At 44.4% G+C, this 27,500-nt stretch overlaps 1 protein-coding gene across 1 annotated transcript in view; it reads left to right on the top strand.

The window, feature by feature from the left end:
• Positions 1-27,500, top strand: part of LOC145407878 (protein numb-like) — a 194,592-nt gene that overhangs the window by 85,159 nt on the left and 81,933 nt on the right. The window lies entirely within an intron of this gene.

Raw genomic sequence — 27,500 nt, forward strand, 5'->3', positions numbered from 1 at the left:
CACAAGCATTCTGGGATCCAAAATATGTTTAAATCTGGTGAACAATATTTATTTCAGAATTCCTCCATATTTACTCAGAATTTTAAAATAAATATTCATGACATACATTTTTCCTAAACACATTTTTCACCCGCATTTTTCAACACACACTTTTTTGCGTGTATTGTTGCTACGTCATGTTTTTCGCGCCTTTTTTTCACACGCAGTTTTTCCAGGCATATTCCTACGCATTTTTTTTTTTTTTCACACATTTCTTTCCACAGTCCCTTACACGCATCTTCCTTCATACATTTTTCCTGACGCTTCTTTTTTTTTCACACGCATTTTATCCATACGCAATTTCTGCACGCATTTTTTTTTTTTTTCTACGGCTGTATATATTTTTTTTCACATTTATTTCTACTCGCCCTCTTGTCACGCTTCTTTCTCACGCATTTTTCCCTCATTTTCCCACGCATTTTCCTCTCATTTCCACACGTTTTCCTCTTTTCTTCCAGCGCATTTTCCTCTCATTTTCCACACATTTTCCCCTTATTTTCCACGCATTTTCCCCTTATTTTCCACGCATTTTCCTCTCATTTTTCAAGCATTTTTCCTAATTATTCCACGCATTTTCCTCTCATTTTCCACACAGTTTTTCCTCATTTTCCTACGCATTTTCCTCATTTTCCTACGCATTTTTCATTTTCCTGCGCATTTTCCTCATTTTCCTACGCATTTTCCTCATTTTCCTACGCATTTTCCTCATTTTCCTACGTATTTTTCATCACTTTCCTACTCATTTTCCCTCATTTTCCGCGCATTTTTCTCATTTTTCCGCGCCTTTTCCCCACTCATTTTTTTTTTTCTTACGCGGATTTTCCTAAACTTATTTCTTTCTCGGCACAAACCATTTTCAGATCTTTCACCGTAGGAGCATTCGCGCTAGAGGCAAAATTCGGCCCATAGCGACAACAAAGGCGTCCCGAACCTGTCGCTGTGGACGCAAACGAGAGAGAGTGAGTCTGTGTTGTGTGTGTGTGTGTGTGTGTGTGTGTGTGTGTGTGTGTGTGTGTGTGTGTGTGTGTGTGTATCTTAGCTCCCGGCTTGCACACGCCTGGATAGTGGACTGGTTGGAAGGGGCAGGAGGGGAAGACCAAGGAAAGAGTGAAATAGAGAAGGCAAGGAAATTCGAATAAAGTAATTTGAAGGAGGTGAAGGAGTAGATCAAGGAGAAAGTGGAAAGAAGATGGAGGAGATGGAAGACGAGGAAGGGAAAGACCAAGGAAAGGTGAAGAAAGGAGGTAGGAGAAGAAAATATAATGAAGGTGATGTCTTGGAAGGAGGGGTTGTTACTGAATAGGGACAGACGTAGATTTTTTTTAGTCTGATATAGTGCTTTTCTTCCTCTTGTCTTCTTTTTCTTGTTTTTCCTGTTTTTCTTCTTCAGTCTTCGTTTTCGTTTTTCTACTCTCTCTCTCTCTCTCTCTCTCTCTCTCTCTCTCTCTCTCTCTCTCTCTCTAACACGACAATTTACAAACAAAAATGATAGACAGACATACAGACAGACAAAGATAGATAGATAAATAGATAGATAGGTAGATCGATAGAATGCTTGGCTTCGTTAGACCTGAATATTTGTTGATAATTTAAATGTTTATTTTACCCTCATAAGCCAGAGAAAAAAAATATTATCAAACACCATTTTTAAATTCTAATTGGGACCCCATTTGATTATTGTCATTATTTGTATTGTAACTGTGATGCTTTTTTTATTATTATTTTTATTTTTTTATTTCATTTAAGTTTGTTTTTGAGTGTGTCATTTTTATATTTGTATCAGTCTTATTTTGCACTTTCCGTCTCTCCTTCCCTCCTTCCTTCCTTCCTTCCCTCCGTCCTTCATTCCTTCCCTCCCTCCCTTCCTCCATCCTTCATTCCTTCCCTTCCACCCTCCCTCCTCCTTCCATCTCAGTCCTCTTTTCCATTTTCCTTCTCTCCTTCCCTCCCTTCCTCCCTCCGTCCTTCATTTCTTCCCTCTCTCCCCTCATTCCTTCCCTCCCTCCCTCCCTCCCTCCCTCCCTCCTCCTTCCATCTCTACAATCTCTAACTTCACTTTCCTACACAGTCGTAATAAACGCATCAAAAGTTAATATAATTTCACTCTATTTTATTCTTCTTTTCAAAATTGGACTTTGAAAACATGCCTTTCATTTTTACACTAATTACAGTGAAAAATGGATGGTGATAATTATTAAGCATAATTTATAATCATCGTGAATAATATTAAAAATGTATGTTATTCTGAATCATGTTTTTCCATCCTTTTTTTCACTTTTTTTTTTCTTTTACCCCTTCCTCCTCTTTTTTTTTTCTGTTGGGTAACATAGTCTATATTAATCTTATTTTTCCGATATTTTGTTTCATTGAATGGTGCGTTTTACTTAGATTTTGTTTTTGTTTCTCTTTTTTTTTTTTTTTTTTCTGTGCCTTAATGAAGGGTTATATTTCTAGCGGCTTTGGATATTCCGCAACATCTCATCCTTAGCGATTTAGCCCGCATGTTACACCTCAGGGGAATGAAAACACTGAGGAACGAACAGAGAGCTTTGTGGGGAGGCAGAGGGCGACTAAAAAGATCAAGATCGAATGAATTAAGCGTACTCTTTTTACTCTGACTTGGCCTAAAATTGCCTACTCTCCTTATTAACTACTCGCTTTTAACAGTCACTTAGCACTAGAATATGATGCTAGTTATGAAGAAGTGGTATGGAAAGAGTAGTAGTAGTAGTGGTAGTAGTAGTAGTAGTAGTAGTAATCTTATTCTGCACACTGCTACGTGAAATTAACTAGAAAAGGCTTATGATCTGGGTCAAGTTAAGGTGAAAGGACTGTAGTATATATGCCTATGTCCTGCTACGCCTATTTTCCCCCTATTTTCAACCCATGGACCTATTTCCCTCCACATGGACCTATTTTGATTAGAATACAATAGTTTACCACTCTATTATAGTAAAGAACGGAGGAGTGTGACTTTACAGAAAACGGGAAGCTTCTCACTTGCTGGATAACTAAGCTATTAAGAGAAAAGACTAGGAAAATATCAGTTTTGAGGTGTATATATATATATATTTTCTCTCTCTCTCTCTCTCTCTCTCTCTCTCTCTCACCAGTTGCTCTAATCTTTTGTTTCCCAGGCCTGTCTATCCTTTCTATTGTTCAGCCGTCACCAACTCATATAGTCCCTCCCCTTCCTTTTGTTGTCCCTCCCCTCTCACTTTGTTACATTGCACTTCCCTCCCCTTCCTTCCCCTCTCCCCTCCTCTCTTCTCTTCTTCTCTCCCTCTTTGCATTTTACTACCTTCTCCCTTCCTTCTCTTTCCCATTCCCTCCCCTCCTCTTCCCTTCCCAACGTTTCCACCTTTTTTCCTCCCTCCTTTCCCCTCCCTTCTCCCTCCATTATAATATTTTTCCTTCCCCATTCCCCCCTTTCTTCCTCTCCTCTCCCTATCCCCTCCCTGCCCTCTTCCTTTCCCCCTTTCTTTATGTTGCCATTTCTGTCTCCCCCATTTCTCTCCTCTCCTCTCCCCTCTTCCCTTCCCTCTCTTCTCCTCTCCCTTCTTTTCTGTTCTCCTCACCTCTCCTCTATCTTCCCTCTCCACTCCTCTCCTCTCCTCTTCTCTCTCTTCCCTCTCCTCTCCTCTTCTCTCTCTTCCCTCTCCTCTCCTCTTCCTTCTGTCCTCCTTTTTCCCTTCTTTCTTCCTACCTCTCCCCTCTCATGTTTTTCTCCTGCCCTACCTTCTCTCCCCTGCCTTTTCTCTCCTTTTCCTTCCAATTCCTGTTGTTTTCTCTCCACCCTTTCTGTTCTCTTCACATTGCTCTTCTCCCTGTCTTTATTTGCAGTCCTCTTATCCTTTCATTTTTCTTCGCACTTTTCTTTTCATCACAATACAAAGCCTTCTCCTCCATCTCCTTTTCCTTTTCTTCCTCCTCCTCCATCTCATCTTCTTTTTCTTCCTCCTCCTCATCCTCATCCTTTTCTTCTTCTTCTTCCTTTTCCTCCTGCTCTTCCTCTTCCTCTTCTTTTTGCTATTTCACATACCTTGCATCCTTCCATCTTCCCTTCTTCTTCACCGTTTCACTCTTCCACGAATATTCCCTCCCTCCCTACATCCTCCTCTTCCCCCTCCTCCTCCTCCTCCTCCTCCTCCTCCTCCTCCTCCACTTATTCGTAAACTTGGTAAGCGTATTACGTTTCTCATCTCCTCCCTCCAACACTTCCTTGCCACTTCCTCCTTAATCTCTTCCCCCTCCTCCTTACTCCTTAACTAGTTTCCCCTCTCCTCTTCCCCGCTTTAGTTACCCTCCCTTTATATCTTCCCTCTGCTCTCTCCTCCCCCTCTCCTCTCCCTTTCTGCTCTCTCCTTCTCTCTGTCTCCCCACTTCATAACTAGGTTCCCCTCTCGTCTTCCCCTCCTCACCTCCCCCTCCTCACCTCCCCTTTCTTTAGAACTTCTCTCTTCTCGTATCTTTTCCCACCATACACATCTCCTCTCCACCCTCTTTGTCATCTCTCTCATCTTTCCTTTCCCCTCCACTTTGTAGCTCTTTTCCCCGCCTCCTGCTCTCTCCTCACCTCCTCCTCTTCCCCTCACCTCTCTTTCTTCCCCTCCATTCTCCTCATCTTTACTCTTTTCCTTCTATCCCGTCCTCCCTCCTTCTCTTACCTCCCGTCCTTTCTTTTCCTCCTCTTCCTTTCCCCTCCTTCCCCTTCCTTTCATTTCCTTCCCTTCCACTCCTCCCCTTCCTTTCATTTCCTTCCTCCCCTTCCCTACCCTTCCCTACTTTTCCTCTTTTCCCCTCTCTGTCTTTCCTTTCCCTTCCCGTCCCCTCAGTTCTCCTCCCGTCCCGTTCCTTCCCTTCCCTTGCTTCCTTCCGTCCTCTCCTCCTCCCCTCCTCCCCTCCCTTCCCTCCTTCCCTCCTCCCCTCCGCCCCTCCTCACCCGTGTCCATTTTCATTATGGTTATCCAATACAATTTTTTTACACCTTACCTAAATTCCTCCTCTTCTTCACCAAGCTTCTTTCATAATCCACTTTTTCTCTCCACACCCTCTCCACCTCCCTCTCTCACTCTCCACTCTCCATTCCTTTCTCCTTATACTCCCTCCCTCGCTCCCCACTCCCCCTCCCTCACTCCCCACACTCCTTCCCTCGCTCCCCACACTCCCTCCCTCACTCCCCACACTCTTTCCTTCAATCCCCGTTCCCTTCCTTCATTTCCCACACCCTCCCTTACTCCCCTCACTCCTTCAGTACTCCCCCTCTCCCCACTCACTCTATCTCCCACACTCCTTGTCACCCTCCCCTTTCCTCTCCCTCCCCATCCATTACCATCGCCAATTCTCCCTTCCCCTCCTCCCACACTCTCTCCCCTCCCCTCACCCGCTTCCCATCACCCCATCCCTTCACTCCCTTTCCTTCACCCCATCCCTTCACCTCCTTCCTCTCACCCCCTTCCCCCATTCCCTTCCCATTCCCCACCATACTCCCCTTTCCCCCTGACTCCTCTACTCCCTTCCCACTCCCTCCTCTTCCTCCTCTCCTTTCCCACCTCTTCCCTCCCCACCCTCTCGCCGATACTCAATATGCTCTCTCTCTCTCTCTCTCTCTCTCTCTCTCTCTCTCTCTCTCTCTCTCTCTCTCTCTCTCTCTCTCTCTCTCTCTCTCATCCACTTACCATTTATTTTCACCCACTGTTCACTTGAATCTTCGCATCAACTCCACTTTTTCCACAATCAGGCATTTTTCTTCGTGTGTCGCTCTCACTGCCTTTTTCTTTATTCTTATTTATCGTTTTTCTGTTCTAATCTTTTCCTTATTCTTTCGTTCGCCATGTACAGTCAACCAAATACGTACCGAGCCTCTTCCCGTACGTATTATTCTGAAGTACGGACGAAGCATTGTGATATAAGGAGGACCCTGTGATTATAGGTAAAAATATTGTACTTGGTAAACATTAGGACTGAAAATTGCTCAAAAGTTCACATGCTGGGTGCTGTGTGTAATTCACCGGGTCGGTCAGGATCACTTGATGGTCGTGATCGTCAGCTTTTACCCTCCCGGAAGGGAGCTGAGAGCTCATATAGTCCGATCTAAGGGCAAGGCTGTGACCTTCACACACGCACACACCCGTCCCCTTGCTCAAGGGGGACAGTAACCACCCATTTCGTCAGTGAAACTTTTCGCAACCTGAGCGAGGCGCGAACTCCCGTCTACCAGATGGCAAGCGAGAGCGTTACCACTGCACCAACGAGCGGTGTGTGTGTGTGTGTGTGTGTGTGTGTGTTAATAGATTCATGTGTGTCTTACAAAACTCTCTCATATATATATATTTTTGTTACTATTTGTCTATTGCCAGACGCCTCAATCCCATAAGGGGTGGCCACAAACAAATCGCCTCCATGTCACCTTGTCCAATGCCACTTCACTGCCTTGCTCCCAGCTCACACCTCTCTCTCTCATATACCTCTCCATCCCTCCATCTCATTTCTATTTTTAAACTCATTATTAATTAATTTTTTTATCACCTCCATTATTTCCCTATTATTATTATTATTATTTTCTTTCTTTGCACTTACACTATTTTATCATTATTTTTTCATTATTCTTTTTATTTTTTTTTATTTTTTACTTCCATATTTTTTCAACTCAAAAATTTCCTTCTTTCCACTTCCTCATGCCGTCTTATTTTTTTTTTAAATTATTATTCGTTATTGTTTTTCTTACTTTTTTATTTGTCCACTATGCACTTCAATTTCCGTATCACCTGCACTTTTTCCACTTTTTTGCCTACTCGGGTTTTCCAATATACACTTTTTCCAGTACGTGTGTGTGTGTGTGTGTGTGTGTGTGTGTGTGTGTGTGTGTGTGATTTTTCTTTCTTTTCTTAATCTGAAGTTCTGAAGAGAAGGTGTATTAAAAACTTATCGTAATATATATCTAAAATTAATTGGGTAGTTTCTGTAGTTCTTTCATCTTAACATGGCTCAGATTTTGGCCTTTTCCAGTTGATTTCACGTAGTTCAGTATAGAAAAAAAAAGTGCTGCCGTTCTACATTCTGCCTATAGCACTTCTTCGTGACTAGCATCCTATTCTAGTGTTAATTTGCTACATCCCAGCATTAGAGATGAAGAGATGGCAATTTTGATCAGGTTTAAGTGAAAAGAGTAGAGCATTGTTACCTCGAACATGGCAGGTGAATTCCGTAGATTTTTCTGTATAGTTTTGATCAAGTTAAAGTGAATATAGTATAGCATTGTTACCTCGAACAGGGCAGGTGAATTCCGTCGATTTTTCTCTGTGATGAACCGGGTCAACAAAGTATTGGAGAGAGGGGAGAGGATGAAGGCTTGCTCTCCATTCTGATATTTTTCTTATTTTATTTTATTTTTTTTTCTAAGAACATCTCCTTAGATTTATGGGTTTGGTTGCCACAAATATTTTCTCCTTTAATTCTTACTTTCCCTTGTAGTTCTTCTTTTCTCATTTTTTTATATTCTTGTGTTTTTGTATCTGCAGTTTTTCTTTTCCATTTCCTGTACTTGTTGTTTGCCTTCGTCTCATCTCTACTTAGTTTCCTTTTCTCTTCCTTCTTTTCTCCTCTTGCTTTTTCGTCCTAACTTACTATTATCTCTTTCCTTCACCCCTTTCCCCTCTTCTCTCTCATTTCTTTCCCCTCTTTTCTCTTTTAGCCCTTTCATTTTCTTTCTCCTTTTCTTCTATCCTTCACCTTTGTCTTTTTCCTCTCATTTTCCTTCTCTCCCTTCATCTGTTCTGTCACTTCTCTCCTCTTTCTCCTCCTCCCCTTTGATAATCCTCTGTGCATTCCTCTCTTTTATGTTCGGTATTTCCTCTCCTCTCATTTCCCCTCCTCTTGGCCCTCTCCTCTTACACTCATTTCCTTTCCCCTCCCTTCCCCTCATTCTCCTCCTTCCCCTCGCCCTCCCATCCTAGAATTGCCTTCCCCCTCATCATTTATTTCCCAGTCTCTCCCATCCTTATCCCATTCCCTTATCCCATCCCCTTTCTCTCTCTCTCTATTCTTCATCTCTCCCGCCTTCTCTCCATCCCTCTCCTCTCCTCTCTTCTCTCTTTCATTCCTCTTTCCTCTTTTTTGTTCTCCCCATATTCCTTTTTTCCCCGTCTTCCCCTCTCTCCTCTTTTCCCTGTGTTTTCATTTTCTCTCCATTTTCCAGCTTCCCTTTCCTTCTTCATCCCCCCCCCCTCCCTTTTCTCTTCCTCCCTCTCACCCTCTCTTATCCTCCTCTCCCTTGTACCTCTTTCCCTCTTCACTTTCCTCCTCCTTCCTTTCTCTCGCATCATTTCCTCTCATTCCATTCCTTTCCTTTCTTCCATTCTCTTTTTCCCCCTTCCCCGTCTTCCCTAACTTTCTCCTACCCATTTTTTCTTATTTTTTCTTCTCAAAGCAATATAAAGGAAAACAAACAGCAGCCGACCTGTTAGTACTTTCTTTGCTGTTTAATGTAGGGAAGACAGCTTTCTCTTTCCTTCCTTCCTCTTTCCTCTCTTTCTTCTATTTCTCCCCTCCCCTTCCTCTTTCTTCTCTCTCTTTTCCTTACACCTCCTGTTCCATTCACTACCCCTCCCTTCATTCACATCCCCATCCCCTCCCCTTCCTCTGCTCCTTTCCCCTCCCCATGCCCTCTCCATCCCCCTCCCCTTCGTTCTCCCTCCCCCTCCCTTTCGTTCTCCCTCCCCATCCCCCATTCACCTGCCTCTTCCCACTCCCTTTCCCCCCCCCTTGCCTTCCCTTCTCCCCCCATGACACATCCTTCTCCCCCCCTTGACACACCCTTCTCCCCCCCTTGACACACCCTTTTCCCCCCTTGACACACCCTTTCCCCCCCCTTGACACACCCTTTCCCCCCCCCTTGACACACCCTTCTCCCCCCCTTGACACACCCTTCTCCCCCCTCCTTGACACACCCTTCTCCCCCCCTTGACACACCCTTCTCCCTTCCCCCCTTGACACAGTGGCCTCAGGGACAGAGTGAAGGGAATTATTTAAATGTAATGGCGCGATTATGTAAATGACGCTGGCCTCGAGTAACTACCTCTTCTCTCTCTCTCTCTCTCTCTCCTCACTTCTCCACCCCTCGTTATCTCACTCTAACCTCCCCTCACCCCCCACCCTAACCTCCCGTCACCTATGAACATCACCCCTCACCTTTCTCTTCTTACCTTTCCTCACCCCGCGCCTTCCTCTCGTCCCCTTCCCCCTCCCTTTCCCCTCCTCCCCTTCCCCCTCCCCTTCCTCCTCTCCTCTTTACCCGTCACTTCACTCCTGCCTCCCCTTCTTACCCCCACACCACCGACCATTCACACACACACTGTTAATCATTTCTCTTTCTCCCTCCCTTATCTTTCCATCTTCCTCTTCCTTCCCACCCTCCTTCCCCTTCTCTTTCCCCCTCTCTTTCCCCTCTCCTCTTGCCCCTTCCCTTTCCCCCTCCCCACTCCAATTCCCCCTATCCCTCTTCCCTGTCCCCCACACCTCTCTCTCTCCCCTTCCAACATCCCCCCTTATCATTTTTTCTCCACACAATTTGCAGGTATTATTATTATTGCTATTGGTCGCCCCTGTGGTATATCCCCCTACGTTATACCAGGGCCCCGTCCCATCATATCACCCTGGTGGTATATTGGCCTGGTATTTTCTGTTTTTTAATATTCCAGGGACTCCGTAATGGCCATGAGATAATAGGAATTCGAGTTTTATTTTGTTTTCGACATATGTTGGCGGTATATTTCACTTTTATAATATGCTGGGGTATATTTTGTGTTCCTGATATACTATAGGCCTGTTATATTTTTTCCTGAATATGCTGGGGTATATAACGCCGATGGATATTATGGCAGTATTTTATTTTCTTTATTTTTTTTGCAATATCTGTTTTTAATTTTTTGCGTCATCGTTCGTTAGTGCATTATTTATTTTTTTGGTAATTTGATCTTATTTATTTTCATTTTTTTTAATTTCCATTCTAATATGTTTGTAATTTATTTCCCTATAATTTCCAAGCTTTTAAATGTCTGTAAATAATGTGATAGTATTTTTTTTTATTTTCGATTTTCCTGTTACTTTTCTTCCTTTTTTTGTAATGTGGTCCTGTATTTGCTGTTTTTTTTTTTTAATGTGGTCCTGTATTTTTTTTTTTTTTTAATGTCCTGTATTTTCTGTTTTTTTTTTTTTTGTGGTCCTGTATTTTCGTTTTTTTTTTTTTTTCGTTATGAGGTCCTGTATTTTGTTTTGTTTTTTGTAATGTGTTCCTGTTTTTTTTTTTTTTTTTGTAATGTGGTCCTGTATTCTCTGTGTTTTTTTTTTTTTTGTAATGTGGTCCTGTATTTTTTTTTTTTTCGTAATGTGGTCCTGTATTTTCTGTTTGTTGTTGTTGTTGTTGTTGTTGTTGTTGTTGTTGTTTTAATATGTCGGTGATAATTGATAATGTTATATTTATTTTTATTTTAATGGTATACTCTTTCTGTTATATGCTACTTGGCCGTTATATTTGCATTGGTTATATCCTTCGTTATATTTTGCTCCATATAGTGCTTTGTAACGGCGATAGATAATTGTGTAACGTCGATAGATAATTATTCAAAGTCGATAATTTATTTTGCATTGGTAGATAAGTATTCAACGTCGATAGATAATTATTCAACCTCGATAGATAATTATTCAACGTCGATAGATAATTATTCAACTTCGATAGATAATTATTCAACGTCGGTAGATAATTATTTAACGTCGATAGATAATTATTCAACCTCGATAGATAATTATTCAACGTCGATAGATAAATTATTCACAGTATTTTTTTTTTTTTCGTAATGTAAGCTTATTGTTGTGTATATGTTTTAAAAATTTGTTGTAGGAATTACCGTATATTTGGCTTCGTATGTTGAGAGAGAGAGAGAGAGAGAGAGAGAGACAGACAGACAGACAGACAGACAGACACAGAGACAGACAGACAGACAGACAGACAGACACAGAGACAGACAGACAGACGGACGGACGGACGGACGAACAGAGAGACAGACAGACAGACAGACAGGCAGAGACAGACAGACAGACAAAGACAGACAGAAACAGACAGACAGACAGACAGGCAGACGAGAGAGAGAGAGAGAGAGAGAGAGAGAGGTCATCGCATTACGTATTTCCCAATTAATGTGGTCGTGTTTTGCAGAGCCGGGAAATAAATCAAACTTTTTATATTTTTGATTTGCACCTGAATATCTGATTTTGGTTCTATTTTTGCTAGTTGTTAATGCAGTAGCCCTTTCACTAGTAGATGTAAAATAAATAGCAACGAAAACGGTGCTACGTAGCCTCCTGTGCAGCTCAGAATACGCCTCTGTAATCTAACTTGGCCCTTTCGTTGTTGATGCAGTTCAGAGTCTTATTAATGCACAGGGTAAGGCGATTATACTCAGTTAGAAGTGCTGACAGTCAAAGGGTTAATACCTGTGAATATACTGCCTAATATGCTTGTGAATATACCGAATTATATACTTGTGAATATGCTGGATCACTGGAGTATAGTGTGAGGTATGATTCTGGTATAACTTTGTTTTGAGTGAGGAAGGATGTAGATTGTAACTCATTTTTACTGGACGCTTTTAATGACGGTGTATCCAGTGTAATTCTCTCTCTCTCTCTCTCTCTCTCTCTCTCTCTCTCTTTCATCATGTTTGCATCATGTACGGTACCAAAGTAGAAAGTAGCGAAGATGATGATAATGATGATGATGATGATGATGATGAGGAGGAGGAGGAGGAGGAGGAGGAAGAGGAGGAGGAGGAGAAGAATTTAAAGTTTGAGGCTTATACTAATATTTTCATTATTCCTTTCCAGGTGAGTGTGGTGACATTATGAAGGGCAGAAAAGGTAAGATATAAAAAAAAATCCACAGGTAAAAAAAAATAAATAAATAAATAAATAACAATGTGCCAAAAGCAAAATGGAGGGAGCAAGGTAAGTGATTTTTTTTCTTACCTTAATTTTAAAAAAAATAATAATATGCATTGATTTACCATGGCAGAGGGACATGAGGGAGGGTGGCGTGGTGTGGGAGGCCGTAGGGGAGCATATGAGGGAGGGTGTTGTGTTGTGGGAGGAGATCGTTACTGAATAGGGACGAAAAAAAACTATGAGATCATTTTAAAGAAGCACTGGGTAAAAGATTAAATTGTTATAGCTGTTTTCGTAATTTCTGTCCATCTAATTAAACTCTTTCGACGTGACGTTAAATGATTTCGCTCCCGAGGTTGGAATGAAGTGACGTGGGAGGGTGATATGGTGTGTTGGGGTACAGTGAGATGTGTGACTGCTCTCTTTATCGTTATCCTTATCTTATTATAGTCTAGTCGTGCCCTCAGATAGGAGTGCTTAGTGCGGGCCAGCTGCAGGTGTCCTCTTTTCATTTTTTCTTGTGCTAGGGAAGAAGAATTTTGGAGGGTAAATCGTATGGAAGATCTGCAAATACGTGTAGGGCATTGGTTTGGTTTGGGGATGCGTGTGGAGTGACTGTGTGGACGTGCATGTGGATTGTGAGGATATGCGTGTGGAGTGAGTGAGTGAATGGAAGTGCCTGTGAAGTGAGGGAGTGTGTTGAAGATCCATTATAGTGTGTGTGAGAGTGCCTGTGGAATGAGAGTGAGAGTTTGAGTGTGCATTTGGAGTGAGGGAGTTTGTGGGAATGCGTATAGAAAGAATGAAGTGTGAGTGTGTGTGTTGGAGATCCGTTTGCCTGTGTGTGTGTGTGCGTGTGTGTGTGTGTGTGTGTGTGTGTGTGTGCGTGTGTGTGTGAGGAGTGGGTGAATGATCCGTTTGTGTGTGGGGGCGTGCATGTGGAGTGGGTGGGAGTGTGGGTGTTCTCCTCACTGTTCCACTTTAAGCTGCCTCACTGCCAGACAGATCTCCACCCACACAGCTCTCCTCTCACGCTACACCTGTGAGGCCCAGAGGTGAGGGAGTGAGGTGAAGAGAGGTGCTGCGTGGAAATGAGAAGAGGAGGAGGAAATGAAGTGAAGTGAGGTGAGGGAAGCAGATGATGATGTTGAGGAGGAAGTGTGAGGTGAAGCACTGAGGAAAGGATATGAAAGGATGAGGTGAGAAGATGAGGTAAGGTGAGAGAGGTAGACGTAAGAGCAAAGGGTGAGTGGAGATGAGGTGTTCAGGAGTGGAAGTGAGAGGATAAACTGAGGAGATGAAATGAGATGAGGGAAGAGGAGTGAAGGAAGTGAGCAGAGGTAAGAAAGTGAAGAGAGCTTAGCAATAGATGGTGAGGTGAGATGAGTCAGGTGGGGATTGGTAATTCTGAAGGGAGATGAGGAAATGAGGGAATGAAGAAGGAATGAGTAGGTGAAATGTGATGAGGGATTGAAAGAAGTGAAATGATGGGATGAAGTAAGATGCGTGAGGTGAGGTGAGGTGAGGAAATGAGGTGAGATGAAGTGAAGGGGAGATCTGATATTCGAGACTTGGGCTGGCTGGAGAGATGAGGGGGAAATGAGGTACCATGGGAGTAAGATTTGCTGATTGAGTGAAGTGAGTGAAAATGAGATGAAATGAATAAAGGTGAGTGTGAGATTAGCTGCTGAGTGATGTGGGGAAATGAAATGAAATGAGATACAGTGTGTGTGTGTGAGAGAGAGAGAGAGAGAGAGAGAGAGAGAGAGAGCCATGTCATCAGCATAGAGCTCAGCAAGTGGGAGCGTAACTTACCTGTGTAATTAACCTGTCTGGCTCCCCTCCCTTCCCTGTCCTCTCCCCCTTACCAGCCTCCCCTCCCCTCTCCCCTCCACTCTCCAGCCTCCCCCTCCTCCTCACTAGGTTCTCTCACTCCTGACTAACCTCTCCCTTCCACAACCTCCCCTCTCCCCAACACAAATCTCCTCGCTCCCCTCCCCAGCATCCCCTCTCTGTCATAAATCTCTCCCCTCCCCGCACCACCCTCATCCTCCCCCTCCCCTTCCCCCTCCCCCTCCATTCCCTCGCTTATCCCCTCCCACTCTCCTCTCCATCTATTCTTCTTTCCATCGTCCCCTTTATTAGCCTATCCCCCCTTCTATTCTGTATATCTCTCTCCTTGCTTCTCTCTTTCCCTCCTTTCCCACTCTTCCCTCCCCTCATCTCTTATTTCCCCTCTCTCTCTCTTCCCTCTCCCCTCCTTATCTCCCTCTCCTTTCTCCACTTTTTCCCCTCTCCCATCCCCCCGTCACTGTTTCCCAGTGTGCCTCTCACCTCTCGTACTCCGCCATTCTGTACTTCACCCCTTCTTCCTCGCTCCTATCTTTTCTCTCTCCTCTCCCCCCCTCTCTAGGATCTCCTCGCCCTCCCCCCCCTCTCTCTCTTCTCTAACTCCTCATTCTTACCTGTCCTGTTCCTCTCTTCTCTTCCTCCTCCCTCCTTACTGCCTCCTCTCCTTCCCCTCCCATCTCTCTCTCCCCTCCTCCACCTCCTTCTGTGCATCTCATCTCTCCCTCCTGTCTGCAGAATCTATCCTGCTTGGTAGCTGGGGGGCGGGGGACGAGAAAAGAGAGAGAGGGGGAGGAAGTTATGGGGTGCCAAGGAAGCGAGAGACTGCTGGAGAGGGGGAGAGAAGAGAGCTGGGGGGGAATGCGAAGAAGAGGAGGAGGAGGGGAGGAGCAAAAGAAGAAAAAGATGCAGAAGAAAAGAAGAAGAATTAAGAGGCAGAAAAAGAAGAGTCAAAATGAAAAAAATAAAAATGAAAAGGAAGACAATGAAGAAAGAACAAGAAATTAAATAAAAGAGGAAGAGGAAGAGGCTGGGTGTCGGGGGGGGGGGGCTCCTGGCGGGGGGGACTGTCCTAATGGCCCTACTTCACCAAATTGCCAGCCTCTTGTCCCTAATTTGAGATCCGATTCTCTCGCTACATTTCCCTATCCGCGCTGACCCGACCCTTAATAAATTACTGTGATTGTACTCCTAACACACACACACACACACACACACACACACACACACACACACACACACACACACACACACACACACACACACGTGATTGGCAGCCTCGTGTGGCAGGGTTGGGAGGGGGATGCCACAGATTGGATTATTTCCCTCCAGATGGTGTATTGCCTGTGATGTGTATCCATATGTGATTGCTCTATTGGGGAGAGAGAGAGAGAGAGAGAGAGAGAGTGGCTAGAATAGAGGCGTGTTTTACGTTTGATGTATATCTGTATTTGTTTGATGATGTTGATGATATACTACTACTGCTTCTACTACTACTACTACTACTGCTACTACTACTACTACCACTACAAGTAATAATAATCCATCCATCCATCCATCATCCAATTCTTCGTTGCCCCATGAGGAGCTTAGAAGCCCGGGGCTAGGCAATTCGGTCCTGACATTTAAGATGAGAGTGACCAGCCTCACTCATCCCTGAGTGGCATTACATGAGCAGTAACCCCAACCACCCCTTGGATATAAACCTTCTCCGGCTCAATCCTATTGGAGCGCTGTAATTACCCACTAAACTTAATAATAATAATAATAATAATAATAATAATAATAGTAATAATAATAACAATGATCATGGTAAGTACATGCGTACATACATAAACACACACATACATACGTAAACACACACACACATACATCCATACATACATTACATTCATACATACACACACACCCCAGAGTGAACTGACTTAATAAACAAGGTCGGCTGAACCAGATTAGTGTATTACAATTTGGGGTAAACTTGGACCTTTCTAAATTAATTACTGTCTCCTGAATTTGGGTTATATTTAATTATTTGTCATGGTCCTGATATTTGAGCCATAAAATTTTGAGTGATTTTTAGTCCCTTACGGCATCCTTTGTGTATAGAATTAACTGAATATATATATATTTTTTATGTTTAGTGCAATGAAAGTCAGGTAACAGTTTATTCATTAGGATTTTGGAGAGGGACGCCTTCTCGTGGTGGCACTCATATAACGCGGGGGTCTGAACTGCCTGGCTATACGAACGCCACTCAACACTCTCCCTGTCCCCAGAAAGGAGGATGGTGAACTGCGAGAGGAGGGCGACTTAAGCCTGCAGTCCGCGGGGTTCACTTTATATTTGAACCCACAACTACCCACTACCATTCATAAGTGCTTCTAATTTTCAGGGCGAGAGTGATAATTATTTTGTGTTCAGTTCGGCATGGTATTTTTTAAGGAGACAAATATTATCATTATATAGAAATCGGAAGTGGTGAATGGAAAAAAAATAATCTTACAGTCATAGGAAGATTTATTACTATTTTGTGGAATATTTAAGGATCAGTGTAAGTGATATTTATTTGCGATAGTTTGTTGAGGCAGGTTTTTGATATTCAGGTTTTTCCAACATATAAAAAGAGGAAAGTGTTATCATTATATTTACGTCGACATTTTACTGCTTTATTTATATGTAGAAATTTTAATAACACGATGAAAGATGAACAGTTAATAGAGAAAATTATGCGAGATCTGATGAAAGACTTACATTGAAATATTTGAGAAGGTTGTACCATGGATGATAAAAGATTTGCTGCTAAATGATGGAGAAATTTGTCCCATTTTGTGCCATTTTGTATACACCTCTGGCCAGCAGTTCCTGTACACTTTCTGAACAATGGAGAAACCTGTACCATTTTTTCGTACACCTCTGACCACCAGTTCCTGTACACTTTCTCCTCACCGTGACAAAGCTAATGAGATTTTGCCGGGTTAGTCAGCAGTAATGAAGAGGAGAGGAAGTTCGCTCCATTAGTTCGGAAACCTGCGAGTGTCAGCGATATTTTGACGGCGACTGTGCGTTTCGGCTTTGGATAACGGGAGGTCGTCATTGAGTGTGTGTGTGTGTGTGTGTGTGTGTGTGTGTGAGAGAGAGAGAGGGAGAGAGAGAGAGAGAGACACACACACACACACACACACACACACACACACACACACACACACACACACACACACACACACACACACACACACACGCACACAGCAAGAGTATTATTAAGCAGAGTAGTTTCCAAAGATGAAAGTTTAACCAGAATTATCGGCCATAAATACGCTGACTAGATAGAGTGTTTGTGAGCGTGTGGTGTGGAGAGGGTGGTGTTGTGGTGATGAGTAGGCGTTTGTGCTCAGTTTGTGTCCACCTGTTGTGTCTGCGGGGCCTGGTCGGTGGTGGAGGGGGGGGGATGAGGAGGAGGAGGGGCTGGAGGAAGAAGAGGAGGAGGAGGGGGTGCTGGTGGCTGAGTTCTTGAGGTAATCTGTCTTAAATGATGGTGGTACGATTAGGGTTTTTGCAGAGAAGAGTTTGATGAATGAAATTTATTTAATGATATCCTTCACTGATCTTGCACTGACGTCACCAAAATACCCCTGCTAATGAGACAGCCCCAGCGGGTATTCAGTATGGACGGTGGGTACTGGTGCTGATGTGGTGATATGTGGTCTGTGGTACGTAGGCAACTGGCTGTCAGACCCATAAAGAGAAAGGGGTTAGAGAATAATGGAAAGGAAGGGAAGGAAAGGAAAGGAAGGAAGGAGGAGAGAGAAAAGTCCTTGCAGGTGAAAGAGGAGAAAGTAAGAGGGATGAGAGAGAGAGAGAGAGAGAGAGAGAGAGAGAGAGAGAGAGAGAGAGAGAGAGAGAGAGAGCAAGGTCAGCAGTCGCCTCCAGCCTCCCTCAGTTCCTCCTTACTCCACCTACTCCTTCTTATCTCCTGCTTCTCTCTCTCTCTCTCTCTCTCTCTCTCTCTCTCTCTCTCTCTCTCTCTCTCTCTCTCTCTCTCTCTCTCTCTCCGCTATTCGTGTCCCTCACCTTTTCCTCACCTGTTCTCTCTCTCTCTCTTTTTTTTTTTTTTTTTTTTTTTTTTTTTCATGCCTGAAGCCCCTCCCTCTCTCTCCCGTTATTCTGCTCACGCCAGCTTTGTCTCTGTCTCCCTCCCTCTCCCCCTCTCTCTCTTCCTCCCTCTCCCCCTCTCTCTCTTCCTCCCTTTCTTCCTCTCCTTCTCCATCTCTCTCTGTCTCTGTCTTCCCTCTCCCTTTCTCTCTGTCTCTTTCGCCCTCTCCCTCTCTCTTGGTCTCTCTCTTCCTTCCTCCCTCTCTATTTTCCTCCTCCTCCCTTTTTCCATCTTCCTTCCTAATCTTCTCTCTCTCTCTCTCTGTCCCACCCACCCTCCTTTCCTCCCTCTCTTTTCTCTCTCTTCCTCTCCGTCTCTTCCTCCCCCTCCTGTCTTGTCCCCTCCCACTCACTGCATCTCCCCACTTCCCTTTCCTCCCTCTCTCCCCTTCTTCCTTGCTTTACCGCCATTATCGTCTCATAGAATTAGATATCATAGGACCACTGGGACTGCTGTTTGTTTTCCTTTGTATTCCTCTCTCTCTCTCTCTCTCTCTCTCTCTCTCTCTCTCTCTCATTACTCTTCCTTCTCCCTCACTCTTCATTCCCTTGTCCCTCCCTCTCCCTCCCTTTGTCTCTCCCTCCTGTCCCCCATTTCTCCCTCTTCCTCTCTCTCACTCGTTCTTCATCTCCCCCTTCTCTCTCCCTCCAATCACATAGGCAAAGGAAGGAAGATGAAGGGAGGATTGAGGAGGTGAGAAGGACGGAATAGAAGAAAGAAAAGTGAAAGTGAAGAGGCGGAAGGAAAGGAAGAGTAAGAAGAAGAGGGAGAGAGGGAGAAGAGAGGAAGAGGCGAAGGGAGGAAAATGAGCGGAAAGAAAAGAGGAGGAAAAGGGACTGGAGAGGAAAGGAAAGTTAGGACGAATTCGTGGTGTTTGGAGGAGGAAAGGAAAGACGGAAACCAGGTACAAAAACAAGGAAGTAAGGAAGAGGAGAGAACGTGTGCAAATGAGGTGGAAGGAGAGGCGTGGAGAGGGAGGGGAGCAACTGGAGAGGAGAAGGAGGGGAGCAATGGGAGGGGGAGAGGGACGGGAGGGAAGGGGAAGGGGAGAGGGATGGAGGGGAAGCGGAGGAGGGAACATTGACCAAAGAGAGGGAAGTTAGGAGAGTTAGAGAGAGGGGAGAGTGAGGGGAGGGGAGGAGGAGGAAGAGGGATAGAAAAGAGACACGTACAACTATGCCGTATTTCATGACCATCTTCTATTTAACCTACTCTACCTTCTTGAATAAATTTTTTCTCTTCTTACTAACCACCACCTTTAAAAAGTGAGATGGGAGACAGTGAGAGAGGGGAGGGGACGAGGAGGGGGAGGGGAGGTGAAGGGAGGGGAAGGGCAAGGCAATGAAGCCATACGAGGGCAAGAGGGGGGGGAAGTGTGCTCGGAATGGTGAGGGGGAGGAGGGGGTGAAAAGGGGGGGAAGAGGGAGATTACTTGGAATGAGAGGAGGGGATTACACAGGAAAGCAAACAGCAACAGACCTTATGGTCCTTTCGAGGCTGCTTGTTAGAGAAAACTATGACTACAAGATCTAACTCTACATGCTGAAGGATAAGGATAGTAAAGCAAGAAGGCTCCTCCCACCACCAAACCCTCCAGGAAAAAGTGAGAAAAACCACCATGCAGCATAGAAAAACTGACATGGAAATTTTATAGGAAACACTGGAAAGGAAAAGTCACATTCTATAATACTTTGTCTATAAGCTGCCAAATTGAGTAGCCTGAAAGAGAAAGTAAACAAATAAAATAATAGTTACGGCATGACATTATAAATCGGTACATTGAGTTAATGGGAAGTCTGTGGACATAACGTGGAAGCTACACACTGCACAGTGTGGATGTTTAGGGGTGGTGCGGCAGCCTTGCCTGGCGCTTTTAAGGTAGGCAGCAGTCAGTCAGGCCCTAGCTCCGTTCGCTCCACTGAGACAAGGAACTCTCCCATGTGGGACAAGTACACAAGTTTCATCCTGAAGCAGTGACCCCTGGTACATTAAAAAAAATCCCGATGGTGGTCGCTTGACTAACAGGGACCCTCAGTGATCCACAGCCCATCACAGGTCGAAAGTAAAAGTAGTGACCGTTAACTCAGGGTTATCTGTGCAGATCCTAATCTGTGCTTATATTGCTTTGTTTGCACTGAATAAATTGTATAATAACGTGACACAACACTATGTACGGGTACGTTGTTTATGGGGTGTCTTGTAGACAAAAGGGGCATGAATTTACATGTACCGTAGCTATAAAAGCAAGTTATTCGGACAGAAAAAGAGTCAGCTGAGGATTCTCGTGCAAATACTTGTCTAATTTGTTTTTGAATGTCTCAATTGAGATACTGTTCACGGTATCTGAGGGTAATCTGTTCCAGATATTTACAACTCTGTTAAAGAAGAAGTATTTTGCTTCATGGGAGGATGGGGAGAAAGGGAAGGGAAGAGGGTAGGGAGGAGGATAAAAGAAGAAGGGAAGAAAGATAAATGGAAGTAAATAAGAAGTACAGGGAGGAGGTAAGTTGGTCCTAAACGAAGCTATCTGTCGGGGGAAAAAAATAAAAAACAGATTCTGAATTCTGCCAAAGATTTAACCAACGTGGGAGAGAGAGAGAGAGAGAGAGAGAGAGAGAGAGAGAGAGAGAGAGAGAGAGAGAGAGAGAGATGGGGTGAGAGAGGTCAAGCGATAAACATGGAAGGAGGAAGGTGCTTGGGGGAGGGGAAGAGAGGCGAGGGGGGAGGAAAAGGGGAAGGAGAAGAGGAAGGAGAGGGGTGTGGGGAGTGAGAGGGATTGGGAAATAGAAAGACAAGTGGGAGGGGAAGGGAAAGGCAGGGAGAGGGGGAAGAGGGAAGAGGAGAGTGTGGGATGAGAGAGAAGGGGGAAAGGATTCGGTTGGTATGCATGAGGGAGAGGAGGAGAGAATGGCAATGAGTGAGAGGGGAGAGAGGAGGGGAGATGGGGTAGAGGGGAGTGGAAAGAGGAAGTGAGAGGGGACAGAGGTCAGCCGGTAAGCTTGAGTGGGAGGGGGAGAGGGGAGAAGGGGGAGGAAAGAAGAGGGGTGAGGGTGAGAGGAAGAGAAGGGGTGATGGTAAGGGTGAGAGATGGAGAAGGGGAGGGGAGCAGAGTTGGGAGCTTGGTGCAGAGGTGAAGGGTGTCTGAAGGGGAGAGGGGTGAAGAAGGAGAGGGGAGGGGAGCAGAGATGGTGGATAGAAGAGTGAAGGGGGGGAGGGGAAGGGAGTAGGGTGGGTAGGGTTTTCTGGTGGAGTGAGAGGGAGGGAGGAGTGAAGAGGGGGAATGAAAGGGGGAGGGGAAGGGAGAGGGGAGGAGGGGGAGGAGGAGGTGAAAAGGAGGAGGAATGAGGGGTTGGGGTGGCTAGTGGGGTGGGGTGAGGTGAGGGGGGGTGGGGGTGAGTGGTGGGATGTGAGTGGACCGGTTGGACTTGGAAGCCAGTCTGGAGTTGACCCTCCCTTGGCCGGTGTGTGTGTGTGCGTGTGTGTGTGCGGGGCTAACCTCTGTTCACCTTTCACTCAGATTTACTCACCTGAACCTAAATTTACTCATATACTCACCTAAACTCAGATATTTAACTATGCTTCTATTTATTCTCTTTGCATTTCCTTTACTCATATTTACTCTATTATTTCCCCTGTTTTGACTCTTATTTTCCTCCTGTCCTCTTAACATATTCTCAGTCACTCATATTAACTCAGTCACCGATGTGGGTAAGTTAGGATACACAGGAGAGAGCTAGATTTTTTTTTTCCTCTCTCTCTCTCTCTCTCTCTCTCATTTTGCACTGCACAGAACCCATCTTTAGGGAGGCTGGTTCTGTGTCGCCTGAAAAGTTAGAGAAGACACAGAATTCAGGCTTTTTCTTCTATATCCCTCCCGCCCAATTTGATCCACTTCTCACAGTGGATCAGCCACAGTCACTTACGGGCTTATTCTCTTCTATTTTACTCTTATTCATGTCTTTCTCACATTCTCAGGCCTATTTGTCGTGCTCCCTTCACTGTTATACATTGCTACATCTTATTCACATTCACTCTGCCATTTTTTTTTTTTCATTTTACTAATATTCACTCATGTCTCATTATTCATGCTCATTTCTCTCCACATTCAGTAATCTGCCACTTTCACGTTCACCTTATTCATTTACTCAGCTACTCATCATAGGCATTTCTGATTCATTCACTCATTTTTTCACTGTATTCAATAACTTTTCAAAACACACATAGCCACGTCTAATATATTCATTTTATTCATCGGGACTGTAGGGTTTTACGGCATGATGTATCGCCAGTGTATGCAGCAGTCATATTGCTCTTAACTCTCTCTCTCTCTCTCTCTCTCTCTCTCTCTCTCTCTCTCTCATTAACCCCCCATGGTTTCCCTAGTGTCACTCTCCCCTTTCACCATCACGCACTTTCCCCCCTGACCTCTGGCTTTCACTGAGCTTGCCCCTTCCCTCCTCTCCCCCTTTTCCTCCCCCTTTCCCCTTTCCTCTTCCCTCTTCCTCCAGTTTCCTCCTCTCACCCACTTTTTCCTTTTCTCCCTCTTCCCTTTTCTTTCCTCCCCCCCTCCTCCCCATTCCATTCCCCTCTTCTTATTCCCCTCTTTTCCGTCACACACACCCTCTCTCTTCTTTCCCTTTATTTCCTCTTCCTTTTGCTCTTCCTTCCTCTTTTTGCGATCACTTCCTCCTCTCTTCTTTCCCTCCTCTGTCTCAGTTTTTCCCTCCTCTTGTTTCCCCGTAGACTCAATTCGCCTCATGACCCCACCTGTTCTAATTATCTCACCTTTATTACCTCACCTTTATTGCCTCACCTGTCCTAATTACCTCACTTGTAATTGCTTCACCTGTCGTAATTACCTCACCTCTTAATTAACTCACCTGACCTGACTCACCTGTTCTTACGTTTCCCTCACCTCTTCCACCTTCACCTAAACACTCACCTCCACCCACTTCTCCACCTCCACCCACTTCTCCACATCCACCCACTTCTCCACATCCACCCACACCTGACCACACTTCCACCGTCACGTCCACGGCTATTCCACCACCTCGACACTTTCACCTTCTCTTCAGTTCACCTCACTTTCACTTCATTTCCCTCATTTGAGCCTCAGTCACCTCACTCTCATTCTCCTCATTTCCTCTTCAGTAACCTCATTTCCTCTTAGATATATGGAGGCAGCGAGAGTGGAAATGAAGAAGTTGTGGTAATGAAGGGGTTAATTACTTCATTTCCATTTAGTCATCTCATTTCACCCCCCACCCTCTCTTTTGTAATAACGATGGTCTTGTCACGCATCTTATTTTCTCATCTCTCGTTTTCACCTCATTACTCACTTCACTTACACCTCACAAACACCTCATTTCCACTTCACTTTCACCTCACTTTCACCTCACTTCACCCTCCCTGTGGCAGCACACCTTGCTCATTATCACCTGCCACTCACCTGTATTGTCCCACTCTCCCTCACTTTCATTTGTCAACCTGATGCTCTATTTTGCCTCGCCCTCACCTCACTATCACCTCATATTCACCTCATCTCTTGCTCTTATTTACTAACAATCATCGTCTCATCTCCATTCACCATTATTCACTTTCATTCATACCATATTCAACAGCTGGTACTCACTTTCATTACTTCATTCTTATTCATATTCACTTTCTTCACTCGTGACTCTCCTTTTCTTCATTCTTATTCAGTCATTCAGTCTTATACATTTTCAGTCATATTATCTACACACATCATCCATCACATAACCCTTCATCACATCCCACATCAGTCACATCATTGTCACATTATTTAGGTTTTTCATAACACACTTCCACCTTCCGTTAGTAACCGTGACACATTTTCATTCATTCACTCACCCTTGCCCCCCTTTTTCACGCTCCCATTCATCCTCATTCACCCTCACCCTCATTCTTCACGCCCTCACTCACCCTCACCCCATTCTTTCCTCACACCGTACTCGTCCCCATCACCCATACTTAAACACTCACCCACATGACGTTCACATTAACCTTTCTCACCATGCGGAGCTTCACCTTGCCTGTCTTGCCCTTCCCGTCCCTCCCCTTCCACTCCTCCTTCCTTTTCTTTCCTTCTACCCTTCCTCTCCCCATTCTACCCTTCCTCTTCCCTTCTCTCCCCTACGACTTCGTCCCCTTCCTCCTCTTTCACCCTTCCGTTTCCCATCAATCACTTTTTTATCTCTTTCTGCACTTCTCTTTTCCCTTCTTCTTCCACAACTAGTCTCCTCTTCCTTATCCTCCCCTGCTACTCCTTCCCCATCCCCTCATTATCTTCCCATCCCTTTCCTACCTCCTCTTCCCCTCCTTTTCCACTCCTCTTCTCCTCTTCATCATCCTCCCACTAATAATCTTCATCCTTCTCTTCATATCTCATTCAGTCCCTTTTCTCTCTTCATATCACCCTCCTCCTTTCCCTCTTTTCCTCCCCATTTTGCAAGATAACACCCCTATGCTTATCACCCCTCTATCAGTGCTAATATAGGTGATAGCAATAGGGGGATAAGCACGCCAGGGGCTTATCCAGCAAGGGGTAGGAGGGGTGGGGGAGAGGCTTGTGGTCGTGAAATGGTGTTGACAAGAGATAAGAATGCAAAAAGTGATGGAATAAGTGGTGATAGAAATAGACAAAAGAATCTGGAAATTGGAAAGTGGATTAAATGGTGATAAAAATGGACTGGAAGAATGTGAGAGCTGGAAGACTGACTCACTGGTGTTTCGAAAAGAGTGATTATTCAGAAAAGAATATTGCAAAAGAAACACTAGCGAAATGAACAGGAACTCTGACCACGTGACTAAAATTATGACAGAAGTGGAAATAAGTGTCAGAAAAACAACCATAATTACTAGAGGAAAGTAAGAAAACAAGAACACGATAACTAATAATGGAAAATGTGAAGTAGGTGAAGCATAGAGAAGGAAAAAATATATAAACCAAAAGAAAACGAAAATAACCACTAAAACTCCAGTAAGAAAAAAATTTAAAAAAAAGGTGGAACAGTAAACCAAATAAAAAAAAAATCGAAAAAACATGATGCACCCCAATGAAAAAAACAAAAAACAAAATGAAAATCAGATCTTATTGCATCGTTCACCTTCACCTAAAGCAGAGGGGAACAAGGAAGGACAAAAAAAGAAAAGTGTGTGTGTGTGTGTGTGTGTGTGTGTGTGTGTGTGTGTGTGTGTGTGTGTGTGACAGACAAACGAAGAACGTCAGACTTGGCTTCTTACAACAAACACTTAATGTATTTTATTTTAATCATGAAACTAAATGGCTAAGCACATAGTCATCTCCGCAGCTATCCTAACCTCGTCATCTCACTCTCCCCTCGCTCTCTCCCCTCTCCCTCTATGATTTTACCAATATCCCATCGTAAGTTGTTTGGGATTGAGTTTGTGTGTGTGTGTGTGTGTGTGTGTGTGTGTGTGTGTGTGTGTGTGTGTGTGAGTGTGAGTGAGCGAGTGAGTGAGGTGGATGAGTGGGTGTAGATGAGGAGGGCTTGGTGGTTGTATGGTGTGGTGTGGTGTGGTGTGGTGTGGTGTGGTGTGGTTATGGTGTGTGGTGTGATGTGGTATGTCGTGGTTGTGGAGGTGTTTTATTTTGTGGCAACCTTAGATAGTGTGTGTTGTGGTTGTAGTATATGGTGTGTGTAGTGGTTATGGTGTGGTGTGAGGTCGTGAGGTTGTGGTGGTTATGGTGTGGCTTGTGGTTGTCGGACTGTGGTAGCTTTTGTGGTAGGGCTGTGGTGAATTGTGGTGTTGCGCGCGGTGGAATTGATGTGTGTGATAGAGCCTGTTAGTGTGTGAAATTGGCCAATCACGATACCTCTCCCCGGGGGCGTCTGGGTGGGGTGTGTTGGGGTGCGTTACCTCCTCCTTAGCCTCACATCTCACTCCCTTTCATCATGTCCCCCACCTCACTTTCATCATGTCCCTCACCTCACTTTCATGTCACTTCAGCTGCATCTCGCTCTTTAGTATTTGTTTAACCTTAATGTTATTGTATTCAGTCATTTCACTTGAATGTCACCTCAGCATACTTCACTTTCATCATGTCTGTCATCTCACTCTTCATGTCACTTCACCACACCTCACTTTCAATATCCATCACCGTATTTTTGACACTGATCATTTATTTTCCCGTCACTTGTACCTGACACTTCATTTTTGTCACTTCACTCATGTCATTCCGCATATCCTCGACTCAGTCACCACACATTAGCAGCCTCACTACGTCTTAACTTCGTAGAGAGTCGGTGAAAGGAGAGAGCCCTGAGGAACACCACTAATAATAGCTTAAGAAAAAATACAATAGCTGTAGAACGGCCAGAAAGGAAGATTGAGAAGGCACAGAAGGATAGAAACTCTGGGATGTCTGTCAGAAGCTTACATTTGCACCAGACCCTACAGTGACGAGGAAACTGAAAAAGAATGTAAGATTAAGTGATGCCTCCATGACGGAATCCCTACTGACGGACAGAAAGGAGGTTCTTCAAACTCTCCTTGTTGAGGATATACCAAAAGCCTGTATCAGTACGAGAGATCAATGCAGTTAGGCAATAGTTTGAGAATTTGATGTGGCCACCTTCATCGGGGCAGCGTTAGTAAGAACAAATTTCCAGAAAAAAAAAAAAAAAAGTGGACAAGCTGACAGACAGAGGCGAAAAGAGTTTGCTTGGCCAGATGTCAACAAGGAAGCACTGTTCTGGAGGGACGTAATCAAAACTGTACACTTGATTAGTGATGCACGCCAGGAAGGTCAGCGAGTGCATCGTTAATAGAAATCTTAATGTCAGGGTTGCGGAAGTCAGATGGGGAAGGAGACGAAGGAAGAGCACTGAAATTGTTCAAAGGGGAGTTAAAGGTAGAAGTGTTAGCAGTGGCCAGGCTTACCAGAAAAGGAAATGGTTAACGGTACATAGACATCTGATAATAAAAGAAGAAAAGAGGAAGACGAGAGGAACTAAGTTGGGATACGATAAGCTAGGATAGATAGAGAACTGAGCAGCATAGGACAAACTAGGCTAGGTTTGGTTAGAAGTAGGTAAAGTAAAAAGATTGCTAGACTGAATTATGATAGGATAGGTTAGAAAAGACCTCAGCAACGAAGGATATAGTGGATTAGAATTAGTTAGGGATAGAATGAAATAGAATAGGATGGCATGGCTTCGAATAGGTTGTTAGGTTAAAGTTACTGGCCTCACGTGAAACAGCAACCACGCCTGACTGCTCTGTGTGGCTTCTCAGTGCCAGAAACCCTACCAGAACAGTAATGCAAGGGGAGCGGAGGCGGGGCAAAGGAGCTGCTGTCATACGTGGGGGTAACGGAGGGAGGTGTCATACGTGTCGCGTCCTTCCTCATGTAGTGTTTGTAGTGTTGCTTCCGTCATATCGTCCTTTCAGTATTTTTATATCTTCCTTCCTTCCTTCCTTCCTCCCTTCCTTCCTTCCTTCGTTTTCTCTTTCTTTCCTTACGTTATTTTTCGTCCTTCTC

Source organism: Coenobita brevimanus, chromosome 74 (assembly GCF_032717465.1).
Source record: "Coenobita brevimanus isolate Jiangsu-jjx chromosome 74, ASM3271746v2, whole genome shotgun sequence".
NCBI lineage: Eukaryota > Metazoa > Arthropoda > Malacostraca > Decapoda > Coenobitidae > Coenobita > Coenobita brevimanus.